The 16,449-nt window shown below is 38.0% G+C and overlaps 1 pseudogene; it reads right to left on the reverse strand.

The window, feature by feature from the left end:
- Nucleotides 1-11,000: 11,000 nt before the first annotated feature.
- Nucleotides 11,001-13,568, reverse strand: LOC102817053 (annotated as a pseudogene).
- Between the last annotated feature and the right edge of the window lie 2,881 nt (nucleotides 13,569-16,449).

Below are 16,449 nucleotides of genomic sequence, written 5' to 3' on the forward strand. Positions count from 1 at the left end.
AACATCTCAGGTAACTACTTCAGATTTTTAAAAACAAGTAATCATAATTGTTATTATTAAAATAGAAAAAATTGATGATTTGCCAAAAGTTATACAGACCAGTGGAGTCCTGGTATAGCACTGCAGGATAAGCACTGGACCTTACATTGATTTGAACTGCAAGGTCAGCTGTTCAAATCAATCAGCCACTTTTTGGAAACCCTATACAGGGTCACTATGAGTTGGAAATGAGTAGACAGCACTAAAGAACAATGAACACTATAGACCAATGCCAATCTCTGTTCTATATCTATCTATCTATCTATCTATCTATCTATCTATCTATCTATCTATCTATCTATCTACATATTAACTTATTTAATTCTCAAAAGAGTTATGTGATTTGGGTATTGTTATTTCCATTGTAGATGAGAAAAATAAGGAGCATATAGCTTAACCTAGATAGTGAGTGGTGGGAGCTCAAGTTAAAACTGAACTAGTTTGACAGCAAAATGTGAGTGTTCACCATTGTACTACTCTGACTTATATGACAAATTATACCGAGTAGTTTAAGTAAGTGACAGTTCATCAATGAAATATATATTAGGTATTAGGCTAAACCAGCTACAGTGAGTGTTTTCCAACTCAGTGACTCTGTTACAAGGTTTCTGAGTTGTAAATTTTCATGGGAATATCTTATCTTTCTTCCGTGGAGCAACTGGTGAATTATTAGTGGTTAGAGTCCTGGTGTGGCACTGTGGGTTAATGCACCAAACTGCAAAGCTGTTTGAACTGAAGGTTGCCAGTTCAAGATCACCAGCTGCTCCTTGGAAACCCTAGACAGTGTCGCTATGTGTAGGAACCGACTCAATGGCACTTAACAACAACAACAAGCAGTCTATTGCTTAACCTGTAGCACCACCAGGGCTCCTTAGGTATTAGTCTGGACCATTTGAAAATGCATTTCTGTAGGTCAAAAGCAATCAAATAACTATGATTTGCTGTGGTTCAATCTGCTGATGATTGTAATTGTTCTAGTTTATGTGGACTTCCACATTAATAGTGAATAATCTGTTGATACATTTCCAGTGTAATTTTTTACATTCATATTAGTGTTTTGGATCATCCAAAGTTTAAAAAAAATGTTTAAAAATTGGGGTCTGTTCCAGTTTTGCTTTGTTGGCCATGATCTTTTTTAATTACATTTGAAGCTTAGCTTTAAAACATAAGGAATCTTATGACTTTGGTGATGAAGCAAAGCCTTCATAATATTTTTATATGTGCTTTTCCATACCCTCAGAGGAAGAGTTCTGGTGTGACACTGTAAGATAAGCCCTGGACCACAAAGTCAGTTTGAGCCACAATGTCGGTGGCTCAAACCCAAGAGCCACTCCTTGAAAACCCTATCCAGGTTCACTATAAGTCGGAAACGACTCGGTGGCACTTAACAACAAATATAGGAGAAAGAGTAGTTGATTGCCATACACCTACGAAAGGCCTGAATTATACTCTTTGGTTAATTATTCTCATTTGTAAGAACTGCAGAAAGACGGCCTTTTAATAGATTTGAAAAAGACATGCCATTGTACTGACTGCACTTATGTTTGCCATTTTGTTTTTCAGCCTACCATAAGTATAAGAACAAGAGAAATGAAGATCTAGAGTTTATTCATCTGTTTTTCTATTCTGTTGGTGTCAAGAAAAACAACTTTCTTTAAATATTTTGCCTCTTTTCTTTGTGCTGCAATAAATAAAAATGAAAATAATCTGACATGGTCCAGTATGTTGTGTTTTCCACAGTTGTGTTGCTGTCGTCCTGAACTTTTTGTAAATTCTGTGAAAGCCCCAATTTTCTCATACTACACAATAATATGAAAGGAAAGTTTATCCTCTTCTAAGTTAGGGAATATAAACATTCATAATAATGTTTTAATATTATGATAATTCTGAATAAAAGAATAAAAACATATAGGCAAGGCATATAAAGGATGTTTTTTCCTTACTGTTTTACTATGGAAGAGTTGATAGAAAATTGAGATGATGACAGGGTACTTATCTAACTTGGAACAATAGATCAGCAGTCCTGAAGAAACTTTAACATAATTTAGGATGATAATTCATGAAGACTTTCAGAAGTTTGGAGAAGTATTATTGGGAGAGGGGATATAGAGATATGGAGAAAGGGAGAGTAAGGAATGAGTTTAACCAAGTGTTTTTAAAACATATATTATTTATTTATTATTGTGAATTGAGTGAAGTTTTACAGACAAGATTATCAATTTTATATCAGTTTACATTTACTTTGCTTCATCTCAATGGTTGCAATCCTCTCCATGCAAAAACACTTGTCCCTCTTTGCGCCAGTGGTTACCCATGTACACATATCCTCTTTCAAGTATATATATCCCATTCTTCCTCCCATATTCTGTGTCTCTGTCCATGTATCTACACACAGAACACTGTTGTTCCAACGTTGTGTATATTACTATTAAATTCTATCGCCTTTAGAGCTTACATAGTCAGCAGTTTGAAACTACCAGCTGCTCCACGGGAGAAAGATGAAGCTTTCTGTTCCCGTAAAGATTTACAGCCTTGGAAACCCTGTTCAGGGTCGCTATGGGTTGGAACCAACTCGACAGCACTTAACAACAACAACAACAACTCCCTGTGTGTCTTCACCTATCATTCTTTTGCCAACCTCTCTCTTGTCTCTTGCCCTCCGCATCACCTGCCTTAACCTATGTCTATATATAAATAGAGAAAAGATTGAAGTTGTCAAAGACATCATTTTGCTGGGATCAACCATCAACATTTAGAGAAGCAGCAGTCAAGAAATCAAACAATGTAGTTAGTGCATTAGGCAAATTTGCCTTACAAGACTTATTTAAAGTGTTCAAGAACAAAGATGTCAGTTTGAGGACTAAGGTGCACCTGGCCAAAGCCATGGTATTTTCAATAATCTCATATGCATGTGAAAAGTTGGACAGTGAATAAGGAAGATCATAGAAGAATTGATACATTTGAGTTATGGTGTTGAAGGAGAATATTAAAAGTACCATGGGCTGCCAAAAGAACAAACCAATCTGTGTTGGAAGAAGTACAGACAAAGTGCTCCTTGGAAGCCAGGATGTCCAGACTTCATTTTTCATACTTTGGACATATTGTCAGGAGGGACCAGTCCCTGGAGAAGGATATTATGTTTGGTTAAGTGGAGGGTCAGAGAAAAAGAGGAAGACCCCCAATGTGATGGGCACAAAAACCTTTTGTGAGGTTGGCGTAGGACCAGGCAGTGTTTCTTTCTGTTGTGTATAATATGTTCACTATGAGTCAGTGCTGACTTGATAGCACCTAACAACAACAACAGCAACCCTCTAAATGGCATTCTGGTGTGTTGCTGTATGATAAGCACTGGACTGCAAAGTCAGTTTGAACCTTAAAGTCATTGGTTCAAATTCATCAGCTGCTCCTCAGAAACCCTATACAAGGTTGCTATGAGTCTGAACTGATTTGGCAGTACTTAACCACAACAACAACATTCACAAAATTCAGTGAATTACTCTCATTTCTCTCCCACCCCTGGTAACCATCAAAGAATGTTTCTTTTAGTATGAAAACCTTTTCTTGAGTTTTCACAATAGTGGTCTCATACTATATTTGTCCTTTTGTGGTAGACTTAATTCACTCAGCATAATGTCCTCCAGGTTTATCCATGTTACAAGGTGTTTGCAGATTCACTGTTATTTTTCAATGTTGCATAGTTGTTGAGGTCCTATGTTGAGGTCCGGCCTCGACAAGGAAGGGTGGGTGTCATGAAGAAGGGAGATCTGGAGGCGAAAGGGATAAAGAAAGAGAGAGACAAAATATATACAAAAAAGACAGACACATAGATATGATGCAAGCTGGCAGGTAGACAGATCTGCAAACATATTGCCTAGCATTGCACAGCATTGCACAGCACTGCACACAGATCTAACTCTACCTCAGTCTTTTATTCTCTTTTTCAGGGAGGGATTTGTTACAAAGGAAGGATGTAATTCACTCACAAAGGGAGGATGTGATTAAGACAGGATATGGAAGTGAAATGTGATTAATCATTCAAAACAGGACATAATGATTCACAGGAACAACTTTTAAAATATTTTCATAGTTTTTCTTAACAATCTAACATTTTTATTTTTACAGAAAAAAGGTTCAATCAAGCTGTTATATATTAACTTTTAGGCTTAAATGATCTAGAGCAGTGACGTGCGGTTTCTTAAGGGTACTTAACATAAAGCAAGGTTCCTGAAAGGAGCCAAGCTGTCTCTGTACATTTTGCAAACTTTTGTTTGTGAGCAAGATCTCATGCACTGGGCTTCATTTATCTATATCTAAAATGCTACATTGTTCTTAAGTATCACGTTCCTATATACTTTCAGGAGGAAGGAGAGCATCTGGGTTAAACTGATTATATTCAGAGGCGGTTTAATGGGGCTGCCACTGATCAACCCAGGATCTGCGTATGCTGTCCCCAGAACATAGTATTCCATTGTATATGTGTTGACCAAAGTGTGTTTAACCACTTTTCCACTGCTGGGCATTTAGGCTATCTCCATCTTTTTGCTATTGGGAGGAGGGTCCCAGTCTCTCCACACCCTTGTCAACATTTGTTGTTTTCTACTTTTTTGGTATTAATGTTGGTGTAAGATGATATCTCATTGTTCTTTTGATTTGTGCTGTAAGATCAGCACTGGACTGAATCACAAGGTTGGCAGTTAAAACTTATGAGCTGCTCCTTGGAAATCCTAACAGGGTTGTTATGAGTCGGAACTGACTTAATGGCACTTAACAACAACAACAATGGCTAGTGATCATGACCATTTCTTCATATGTGTGTTGACTGCTTGAATGTCTTCTTTGGTGAAGCTTAATCAAGTGTATTAACTTGGTGAAATGTAAAAGGAGGAGTGTGAAATTTCCTCATAAAAATTAAGAGGTTATACCCAATATTAGGCTTCTTTTCTATGTTCCAAAAGATAACCAGTGATATCAATTTAGTGCATATTCTACCAGACTTATGTGTGTGAGTTCACATATTTATAAATCACTTTTCTAGTTTGTGGTGTTTATTTCATAGAATTGGTTTTCATACTGCTCAAGTTGGTCCACAACTTGCTTAGTTGTTCCTTAATGCATTAGCATTTCATTGTAATTAAGATGTTTGCACAAGGTTCTGGCAGCAAGTTAAAAAATTCCGTGCACTCTGCCCACAGCCCTATTTTGTTGCCTGTGTCAAATACTTTTCCATATTTGTGGTAATGATAACAAATCACTGAGAGAGCCCTGAAGGGGAGAAATGGCTGGTCTAAGACACTGGATGCCAACTTAGATAATTTTGAGTAATGTTTTTCTACTTATATGAACCCACATGACCTTGAAATTCCATATAGTTCCAGGCACCAGAGAGGTCTTCAAATTGCTCAAAAAAGAGATTCCAATATTTGGAGCACCCTGAGTTTAGACTTCATCTTTCACCTCCTTTTGCATGGGTTCAACTAGATTCTCAAGACCTTGGAGACTTGCGTCTAAAGGTTATCCAGGTACCCAAGACCTGCTCTGGTTTTATGAAGGAAGCCTGGCAAGCATATTACTATTTGTTCACCTGTCTCTTGTTGACAAAGATTGGATCATCAGGGTGGTACTGACACCCTGATTTGTGTGTGTACATGTGTAAAGTGCTCTTCTTATCACATCATATCAGGGAGTACATAATACCAGCATGACTTACCACTGGTGGTATTAACCATAATCATGTGGTTAAGGTCATTTTACCATGTTTCTGCACTTTAAAGTTATTGTTTTTCCCATTTCATACTTTTTTGGGGGGGAAAGAGTCACTAATCCAGCCCAGACTCAAGGTGGTTGTGAGAATTAAGTTCCTGGAAGGATAATTATATATATATATATGTTACTTAGAAACATTCTTCTTTCTCCATTTATTTATTTCATAACATTTGTATCAGTATGAACTTATGTATATCTATTTTATACTTTGGATTGTAATTCAATATTATGTCACTTATTTTGTTGTTCAAATGATTCCAGCATTGGCTACTGGGAGTCTCTTCAGGTTGGTTCTTGGGTCCCTTGACATGCTCTCATCCTTTTACTTTTTGAATATTTCTTTACTTTCTGGAACTCTCTGGTAGCATAGTGGTTATGAGTCGGGCTGCCAACCTCAAGGTCAGCAGTTCGAAACTACCAGTGGTTCCATGGGAGAAAGATGAGGCGTTCTGCTCCCGTAAATATTTACAGCCTCGGAAACCCTGTGCAGGATCACTATGAGTCAGAACCGACTCCACGGTACTTAACAACAACAACAACAACAAGGTGTTCCAGGAAAATCTAGTATTTTCCCTTCTCCAATCCTAGGAACAGTCATTCCTTCAAGGAGTCCTTGCTCCTTTTAATGGAGACTCGTTGTTGTTGCTATTAAGTGCTGTCAAGTCAGTTCTGACTTATAGCGACCCTGTATAGATAGGGTTTCCGAGGAGCAGCTGGTGAGATTGAACCGCGGACCTTGCGATTCAAAGCAACCTTGTGGCCCAGGGCATTATCCTGTAGTGCCACATTAGGACTCCATTTAATGGAAAGAGTCCTGATGTGGTGCTGTGGGTTAATGCACAAGACCGCACAGTCGGTTTGAACCACAAGGTTGGTGGTTGAAGCTCACCAGTCACTCCTTAAGAAACCCTATACAGCTTCGCTAGGGGTCAGAACCAACTTGATGGCACTCAGTAACAACAACAACGACAGTATTTAGAAATGAAGATTTGAGCACTAGTGTATTCTTTGGACGGGGGTGTCATTGTTTCTAGATCTTCTCAGGAAAGAGAGCTAGAAAATACGCATGAATAGTAACCCATGTATACCCATGTTTCTCTGTAATTATTTTTATATGCATGTATTGTGCATTATCTATTATCTATCTATCCATTCTATCTAATTAAGCAAATATAATTGCATACCAATGTTTCTGACTCTAGTCCTGAACCACAGGATTGATTCTAGTCTTTCTCTCTTGCTTGTCTATAACTTACCTCTCTGAAACTGAGAAACTTGATTCCCATTTTCTGCCATCCATCTACTTAAGTAGGTAGTTCAAGTCTAGTATACATGTAAACACATTTCAGAATTGTTGATTTATCCATAGATGAGAAAAAAATTGACCAACAGTGCTTATGCTCAATTTTGTTTGTCTTCAGTCTTATAGTTTCCAGTCAAAATGTTTATAATGATGTATTTATTGGTGCAAAGTTTGAGGATTTTTGTTTTAGTCACATTGAGGTACAATTCATACTGAAAACTGTATGTAGTCTTTGATTTTCGTCAGTAACTATTTTGAGTCTTCTTCTTTTACAGCAAGCAAGGTTGTGTTATCTGCATATTACAATTATTAATGAGTCTTTCTCCAGTCCTCCCATCGATCCCCTAATTGGGTTGAACGTCTCACTATACAGTCACACAATGTGTTTCATGCCTGTCTACATCTTCCTTCTACCCGGATGTCCTTCTCTATGGGATGTCCTTCCCAGTCTCCTTTATCTTCTTAATTCAGTTCAAAGTTCACCTTCTTAAAGGAAGCTCTTCTGGGTAGAATTAGCCACTTTCTTCTCTGAAGCCCCTTAACTCTGTGACTTTGATGTATTTACAACATTCACACTTATTATAATATATAGTTACGATGAATCTTTCAACCATTTTAAATTTAAAGAAAACAAAAATCCTCAACACTGGACCAATAAACAACATTCTTATCAATGGAGTAAAGATTGAAGTTGCCAAGGACTTCATTTTTCTTGGATCAACTATCAACACTCATGGAAGCAACAGTCAAGAGATCAAATGACGTATTAAGCAAATCTGCACAAGACCTTTTTAAACTGTTGAAGAGCAAAGATGTCAGCTTGAGGACTAAGGTGCGCCTAACCCAAGCCATGGTATTTTCAATAATCTCATATGCATGCTAAAGCTGGACAGTGAATAAGGGAGACCGTAGAAGAATTGATGCCTTTGAGTTGTGGTGTTGGAGGAGAATACTGAAAGTGCCATGGGCTGCCAAAAGAACCAATAGGTCTGTTTTGGAAGTAGTGCAGCCAGAGTGCTCCTTGTAGTCCAAGATGACCAAACTTCGTCTCTCGTACTTTGGACATATTGTCAGAAGGGACCAGTCACTGGAGAAGGATATCATGTATGGTAAGGTGGAGGGTCAGAGGAAAAGAGGAAGTCCCCCAATGAGATGGATTGGCCAAGTGGCAGCCTTGATGGACTCAAGAGTGGCAACAACAGTGAGGTTGGCCCAGGATCAGGCAGTGTTTCGTTCTGCTGTGCGCAAGGTCGCTATGGGTCGGTACCGAGTCGATGACACCTAACAACAATAACAAACCATTCCCCAAGGGAGTCCTGGTGTGACATTGTGAGTTAATGCAGTGGAGGATAAAGTCACTTTGAACCACAAGGACGGTAGTTCAAGCTCACCAGCTGCCCTTCAGAAACCCTATACAGGGTCACTACAGGTCAGAACCAAGTCTATAGCACTGAACAACAAAAACAACTACCATTCTCCAATGGAATCCTGGTGTGGTGCTGCAGGATAATGTGCTGGGCCACAAGGTCAGATTGAGCTGCAAGCTTGGTAATTCAAAACCACTGGTTGCTCTTTGGAAACCCTATACAGGGTCACTATGAGTTGGAACCAGCTTGATGGCACTTAACAACAACAAAACCATTCTCCAAAGAATTCAGTGCTTTTTTATTTACACTATGCCAATATGGCAGTTTTGGCATTCTTGAGGAATTCAAATCATGTCCATTTAAAATGTTCTTTGAATTTCGGGAACAAAAACTAGTTTGAGGGGACAAGATCAGGGTGATAGGGTCATGGAGTAAGATTTCCCAACTAAATTCTCAAAAGATAGTCCTTGACTAATGAGCAGGTACATTGTTGCAATGGGAAAAAAAAAAAAAAAATTCTTGACACATTTTCCTGGTCTTTTTCTCACCAATGCAATCACCAAGTTTCTTAAAATTTCTTCATAATAAATCCCTGTGATTGTCATGTGTTCTTTGAGAAAATTTACCAAGATTACCCCTTTGAAATGATAAAAAACCGTCACCATAAGCTTCTGAACTGACTTCTTTGCCCTGAAAAGATCTGGCCTAGCAGATCCTGCTGAAGCCACTGTCTTGACTAAACCTTTTTTTGAAGACACCCTAGCAAGACTAAGAGAAGTGTACTACTGATAGAACTTGTCTGGAGTCATGCACTGATCACAGAGACATGCTTAAATACATTTTGTTTGGGCTAACTCTGTGCATATATGAACTGGAACTCTACTAGCAATACTTTTTGACTTATATTCACAGTGCCACTCACTATGATTTAGTTAAAGAACCATGGTGTAGAAGTCTCTCTGTCTCCCCTAGCATTTACATTGACCTGGCACAAGTTGTTAGGTGCCATCAAGTCATTTCCGAATCACAGCAACCTATGCACAACAGTATGAAACACTGTCAGGTCCTGTACTATCCTGACAATTGTTGCTATGCTTAAACCCATTGTTATAGCCAGTGTGTCAATCCATCTTGCCGAGCATCTTCATCTTTTTGTTATCCCTATATATTACTAAGCATGATGTTCTTCTCCAGAGACTAGTCCCTCCTGATAACATGTCCAAAGTCCATGAGACAAAGTTTCTCTATTCTTGTTCCAAGACAAATGTGTTCACTTTCCATGGTGTACTAAATATTCTTTATCAATACCGTAGCTACTCTACATTCAAGAACCATGGTTAGAGTCTTTTCTTACATCATTTTTTTTTTTCTTTCCTGTCTTTTAAATGATTTTTTGTTTTCTTCATGTATGATGTCCTTGATGTCATCACATAACTTGAATGGTCTTTGATTTGATGCAGTGTCCAATGCAACAAATCTATTTTTGATCTGATCTTTAAATATAGGTGGAAGATATTCAAGGTCTTATTTTGGCACTGATGGATTTGTTTTAATTTTCTTCAGATTGAACTTGAACTTGCATTTGGGTAATTGATGGTCTGTTTTGTAGTCGACCCCTGACCTTGTTCTGACTAATGATATTGAACCACTCCACAGTTTCTTTCCACATATGTTGTTGTTGCTAGGTGTCATCGACTCGGTACTGACTCATAGCAACCTTATTCACAGCAGAAGAAAACACAACCTGATCCTGGGCCAACCTTACTATTGTTGCCACACTGGAGCCCATTGATGTTGCCACTCCGTCAATTCATCCCACTGGGGGTCTTTCTCTTTTTCTCTGACTCTCCACCTTACCAAACATGATGTCCTTCTCCAGCAACTGGTCCCTCCTGATAATATGTCCAAAGTATAAGAGACGAAGTTTGGTCATCTTGGCCTCCAAGGAGCACTCTCGCTGCACTTATGTGTAGACAATTTAATTTCTCTCTAATCCATCTGATGAGATTCAAGTGTATAGTTAGGTGAAGTCTGTAGTTCCATTGATTTTGAAAAAAAGTATTTGGAACAAATAAGTCGTTAGTCTTGCAAATTCTATTATGTAATCTCTAATGTTATTTCTATAACCAAGGCTGCATGTCCCAGCTACCGATCTACATCATGTTTTCCACCCCCCCACTAATTATCAATGCATCTTTATTTTATTTATTTATTTATTTATTTTTCATATTTTCAAAATTGTAATTGGGGGTTAACAAATAAAGTAAATAAACACCTCTTAAGTTAGAGTGTACAATGAAAACACCTTATTGTTTCACAGGTGCAAAAGCAAGAAAATACAGCATAAACTTATCCTCATTTTAAATAATTTTTCGTGTGGTGAACAAATGCTATTTAAAAACATTTTCCATAGAAAATTGATTTATAAATCAGTTTACAGAAGATGAAAATGAAAACATTAGTGTTGAATACTAACTTTAACTATAAATAACTAAAAAGGAAAACAATGGTCCTCTATCCTGTTTGCTTCAACATGTATGTCTTTTGCTCCTTGCCTTTTGGAGAAAATGTTGCATTATAAGGCTGCCATCTTTTTGGATGTGGATAGGAATCAAGAGCTTTCTTGATGTAACCTCTTTCCATACATGTTTGAGTAGAAGGAAAACAAACTTCCCAGAAATTCTCTGGTGTGTTGGGTGGAATGTAGCGGAATCTGTGTCTTGAGCAGGAAGCCAATTTCTTTTCTCTTTCTTCTGCTGGAATATCTGCACAGTAAATTTCACATTCCTTACATGTATGTCCAAGCAGATTTTTTCTCTCTTGTTTCTTCTGAACCACCTCAATATGAGGAAAGTTTTGTAAGCAGATTCCTGTTCATCATCCTTATAATATGCTCCACAATGCTTTCTATTTGATTTTATCATGTTCATAACTATTACTGTTTGGTTCCTTTGAGGTACTTTACAATTCTTCCTCTTCATCTGCTACTTGGGGGGAGTTATCTGCCAAATAGGATTCATATTCCTTATGTGTTGTCTGATCAAACATATCTTCTAAGCTATCATTCATTTTTATTTCTCCATGTGGACTTTTTTCCCTCTCTTTTGCTCTTGCTTCTTCATTTTAAAAATAACCAATGTACAGTCCATGCTCACTGTCTCTCCTCCTCCTAATCTTGACTGACTACCGGCCTTTGTATCTAGTATAGTAACATCTACTTTATACTGAGGAAGGTCTGCTCCTGGATCCATACTACACTGGATATTTTCAAAGGATGCATCTTGGTTGTTTTGCAGCGACTTTATTTTGGCAATTCTACATGGATTTAACTGAAGAACCGAGGTAAGTTCACAGGCTCCATGGAATGACCTGGTCTTCATTTTTAGTGGCTCCTGAGAAATAGCACCTTTCATGTCATCATAAAGATGCCTCTGTTTCCAAACTGTCACATTGACATAGAAGAATTTTGAAGATAGGGTTTTCTTCTTTTATTTGTAATGGTGTTTTACTATCTGGAGAGGATTTGCTCAAGAACTGAAGGAGGCATTCCTGTAAACAGGGATCCTCTGGGGAATCTTTTGTTAGCATGCAGCTCCCATTCAAGGCCTTACAACTTGAGGAAGAACCCTTTGGAATGGGTTTCAAAGCCTCGTAGAGAGTCATTTGCCTAAGTCTGTTTTTAGAGGTCTCACTTCCTTGACTTTTCTCTGGACGTTGAATAGTTGAAAACCAATCAGACAGGTCTAGAGGTTTATCCATCACATAGTCTCCACTGATGGACAAGTCACTATCCGTTGGAAAAGGGAATGCATTTTCTTTGTCAAATGAAGCTTGATGGGAGCTTACTTCATGTTCATTTTCTTCCTCAGTCTTCTTTCTTTTGGCTGTTCTGCTTCCAAATGATTTCAGGAGCACTAAATGTTTATCAGTCTTGACATCTTTAATTGGATAGGTACTATCTTGTGCACCTATGGGTTCACTTACACTTTGATTTACAAATACATGTTTATTAGAACATGACTGGCTAGAGATCACTTTAGACCTAGGATCATGCTACATGAAAAGGCCACTATTTTCAGATTTTGATCTAATTTTCTCTGGTCTAGAATTAGAAGTGTTATTAAAGGGGCTATTTCCAGATTTTTTTTTTCACGAAAACTCTAGAAGAGAAGGGGACAAATTGGTATACAAAACCTAAACTATTCTTTACATTAGAGGTGGTTCCAAACACAGGAGATGATACGCAAGTAATCAGTTTTCTTGGGGAGGAGTCTTTGAAGTAGAACCTGGAAATCTTAAACTAGCTCCAGTATTTCTTGTGGATTCTTCAAAGAGTTGTTTCTTTTCATCTCCTTCAAGACAGTGATAGAGCTCATCGTCAAGAGGACTCATAGGACCTTGAGATTCAGTTTCTTGTTGAGCACTAAGTCTAAGTGTTTCAGCAACAACTGTAGCTAAATTAAAAAATCACTTATCAGTAGAATAACTTCTTGTTCTATGTGTTTTAGTCATGGGAGATTGACTTTGATTGCAAGTATCAGTCACTAGAATTTCATTAGGGTTATGCTGTGGATGAGCTGAAGACTTTGGATCTTTTCTCAAGTCATTCATACCTGCAGAGTGCTCCAATTTAGTGTGTGTTTGTTCTACATCTTGAACATGGACAGTCTCCTTTCTTCGTAGTCCATTAACTCCAGAAAATGAAAAAGTTGTTATTGGTGAAGCTGGTATGCTATTTTCCTCAGATTCAAGTTCAGATGCTTGATGCTGCTGATCATTCTCAATTCTCTATTGCAGTTGTTTAGAAAGCTTTTTATTTTCTTCCTGTAGAGTACTCTTTTCATTCACGATCTTCTAAAACTTTAATGGTTTCATGAAGAACTTTCTGTTGTTCTCTCAGTTGTTGGTTTTTTGGTGAAAAATTAATCTAGTCTTTGTACATCTAAAATTCGTTCTTTTTTCAATTTGGTTACTTTTACTTATAAACCATGAACATCATTATCATGGTATTCCTTTAGTTTTGTCCAAAGTTCCTTAAAGTCATTTGATATATCTGCAGAATTAGGGCTTCCACAACTGCTTCCAGAGATGCCCATCTTGACAAATATGTGTCACAGTTCTCTTTGCCTACTGATTTTCTATCTTTTCTGTTACATTATGTAAGTATGAAGCTATGTTTGGAGACAATTGAAATACAGCTTCCAGGATTGCCTCCAGATACCCCCAAACCCTCTGGACTGTGACAATACAGCGGCCTGCTTTTCTAGGTTTTTGCCTCTTTCCTTCACCAAACAGCCTATCAAGATACAAAAGAATGTTTGTTTATAAAAAGGATCTATATGTATAAAATTGAATTTATAACATTACAAAAGGCCTCAAAATACAGTGACATATAAGACACAAATTTATGTGCCGGGCTGCAAAGTCACTTTGAACCGTAAGGTTGGTGGTTCTAGCTTACCAGTCACTCCTCAGAAACCCTATACAACAGGGCTGCTATGGGTCAGAACTGACTAGATGGCACTTAACAACAACAATATGATATCCAGATATAAGCAGTCTGGACTATTAGGGCAACTATTCTTGACATGATGCCACCTTTCTCTGGACTCAAGATGGTTTTTCTACTCTCTCCTTACTCCAACTAGTGAGAAAAGGGAAAAGGACTAACAGAGAAAAGACCTATTCCCTTTAGAGACATAATTCAGAGGAAAACACACATATTTTACTCACATCCAGCTGGCCTGAGTGTAGTCACATACCCTAACCATAGTTCAAAGGGAGGCTGTAAATGTATTGTTAGCTACATATGCCCAACTAAAATTGATGAGTCTATTATTAAATATATAAGAGAGAATCGATGTTAGTGGACAAGTAGCAGCTCTCTCACAGATAAATATACATGAGTAGTATATTGTTGGAAGAATAATCGTAATTTCTGGTGAAGTGGAATGGAATCCCAGAGGTCCAGATTAGAGGAATGACTTATTTGTTTGGTAAACCATTTTGAACTGTTTGGAATAATTACCATGTATGTAAATAGTCTGGTGTGGCACTGCTGTAGACTAAGCCCTGAACTGTTAACAGCAAGGTACAGAGTTGCTATGAGTCAGAACTGACTTGATGGCAACAGCAATATTACTGTAGTCACATTAAAAATGGATCCTCACTACTGTGAAATGTATGATACAGAGATAGATTGTTTTCTGCAACTGGTTATGAGTTCTTCCCCTACTGAGTAGTAGGGGAAGGGATAGCATTTAGTTTTTATAGTATAATATCTTCATCTCTCCCACTTCATATGTTTAGTTGATAACTTTTGTTTTGTTTTGGTTAACTGCATGCTCTGTCATATTAGCACCACTCCCAACTACATTTTAAAAATGGCATCTTGGTATATGAATGGAAGGGGCTCAGTTTCTCTCATAGAATTGTGGGAGGGGTACTGTAAACTTGAGCTTGCCTGAAGGTATTTGATGCTACTGAGGTATGGTAGGCAAGGACACATCTCTGAACACTTTGCTCTCTTGACCTGAATCTACCTCCTATAGACCACCATTCTTCTGTCAGTTTGTCATACTTGGAGGCTTGCATGTTGCTGTGATTCTGGAAGCTATGACACCAAAATTTTGAATGCCTGCAGGGTCAACCATGGCGGACAGGTTTCAACTGTTACCAGACTATACAGATTACAAATAAGAAGAGACAGACTAAATTCCACTTAACAGTAGTGGAACACTGTCAGATAGCACCTGGGCACTGAATACTGAAACATCATTAACAGCAGAAGAATATTGTCAGATGCAGTGCTCAAAGATGAGCCCCTTAGGCTGGAAGGTACTTAGAATGTGACTCAGGAAGAGTTGCCTCCTCCAAGAAGAGTTGATTATGATAATGTGAATGGGGTAAAGCTTGGAGGACCTTCATTTGGTGATGGGGCACAACTCAAAATGAGAAGAAACCACAGAAAATGTCCAATAATAATGAGAACATGAAATGTCTGAAGTACATATTTAGAAAAATTCGAAGTTGTCAAATATTAAATGGAAGGCATAAGCATTAATATCCTAGGCATTAGTAAGCTGAAATGGATTAGTATTGGCCATTTTGAATCTGATAATCACATGGTTTATCATGTCGGGAATGACAAATCAAAGAGGAATGGCATTACATTCATCATCTAAAAGAGCATTTCAGGATTGATCTTGAAGTATGATGCTGTCTGTGATAGTATAATATCCATACGCCTACAAGGCAAACCAGTTACCATTAATATTCAAATTTGCACAGCAACCACTAAAGCAAATGATGTTGACATTGCAGAATTCCACCACTAGTCTATCAGTTTGTCATATTGTGGTGGCTTGTGAGTTCCTGTGATTCTGAAAGCTATGCCACTGGTATTTTAAATACCAGCAGGGTCACCCATGGTGGACAGGTTTCAGATGCGCTTACAGATGAAGACAGACTAGGAAGAAGGAATAATGAACTACTTCCAAATATTTAGTCACGGAAAACCTTATGAATAGCAGAGAAACACTAACAGATATAGTGCTGGAAAATGAACCCCTCAGGTTGGAAGGCTCTCAAAACGTGACAGGGGAAGAGCTGCCTCCTCCAAGTAGAGTTGACTGTGATGATGTGAATGGAGTAAAGCCCGTGGGACCTTCATTTATGATGGGGCACAATTCAAAATGAAGAGAAACAGCTGTAAGCAGCCATTGAAAATCAGGACATGGAATGTATGTAGTATGAATCTGGGAAAATTAGAAGTTGTCAAAAATGAAACAGAACCCATAAACATGAATATCTTAGGCATTAGTGAGCTAAAATGGACTGGTATTGGCCATTTTGAATCTGATGATCACATGGTTTACTATGCCAGGAATAACAAATTGAAGAGGAATGGTGTTGCATTCATTGTCAAAAACAACATATCCAGATCAGTCATGAGGTACAATGCTGTCTGTGATAGGA

The sequence above is a fragment of the Chrysochloris asiatica genome, unplaced genomic scaffold (genome assembly GCF_000296735.1).
Source record: "Chrysochloris asiatica unplaced genomic scaffold, ChrAsi1.0 scaffold00169, whole genome shotgun sequence".
Taxonomy (NCBI): domain Eukaryota; kingdom Metazoa; phylum Chordata; class Mammalia; order Afrosoricida; family Chrysochloridae; genus Chrysochloris; species Chrysochloris asiatica.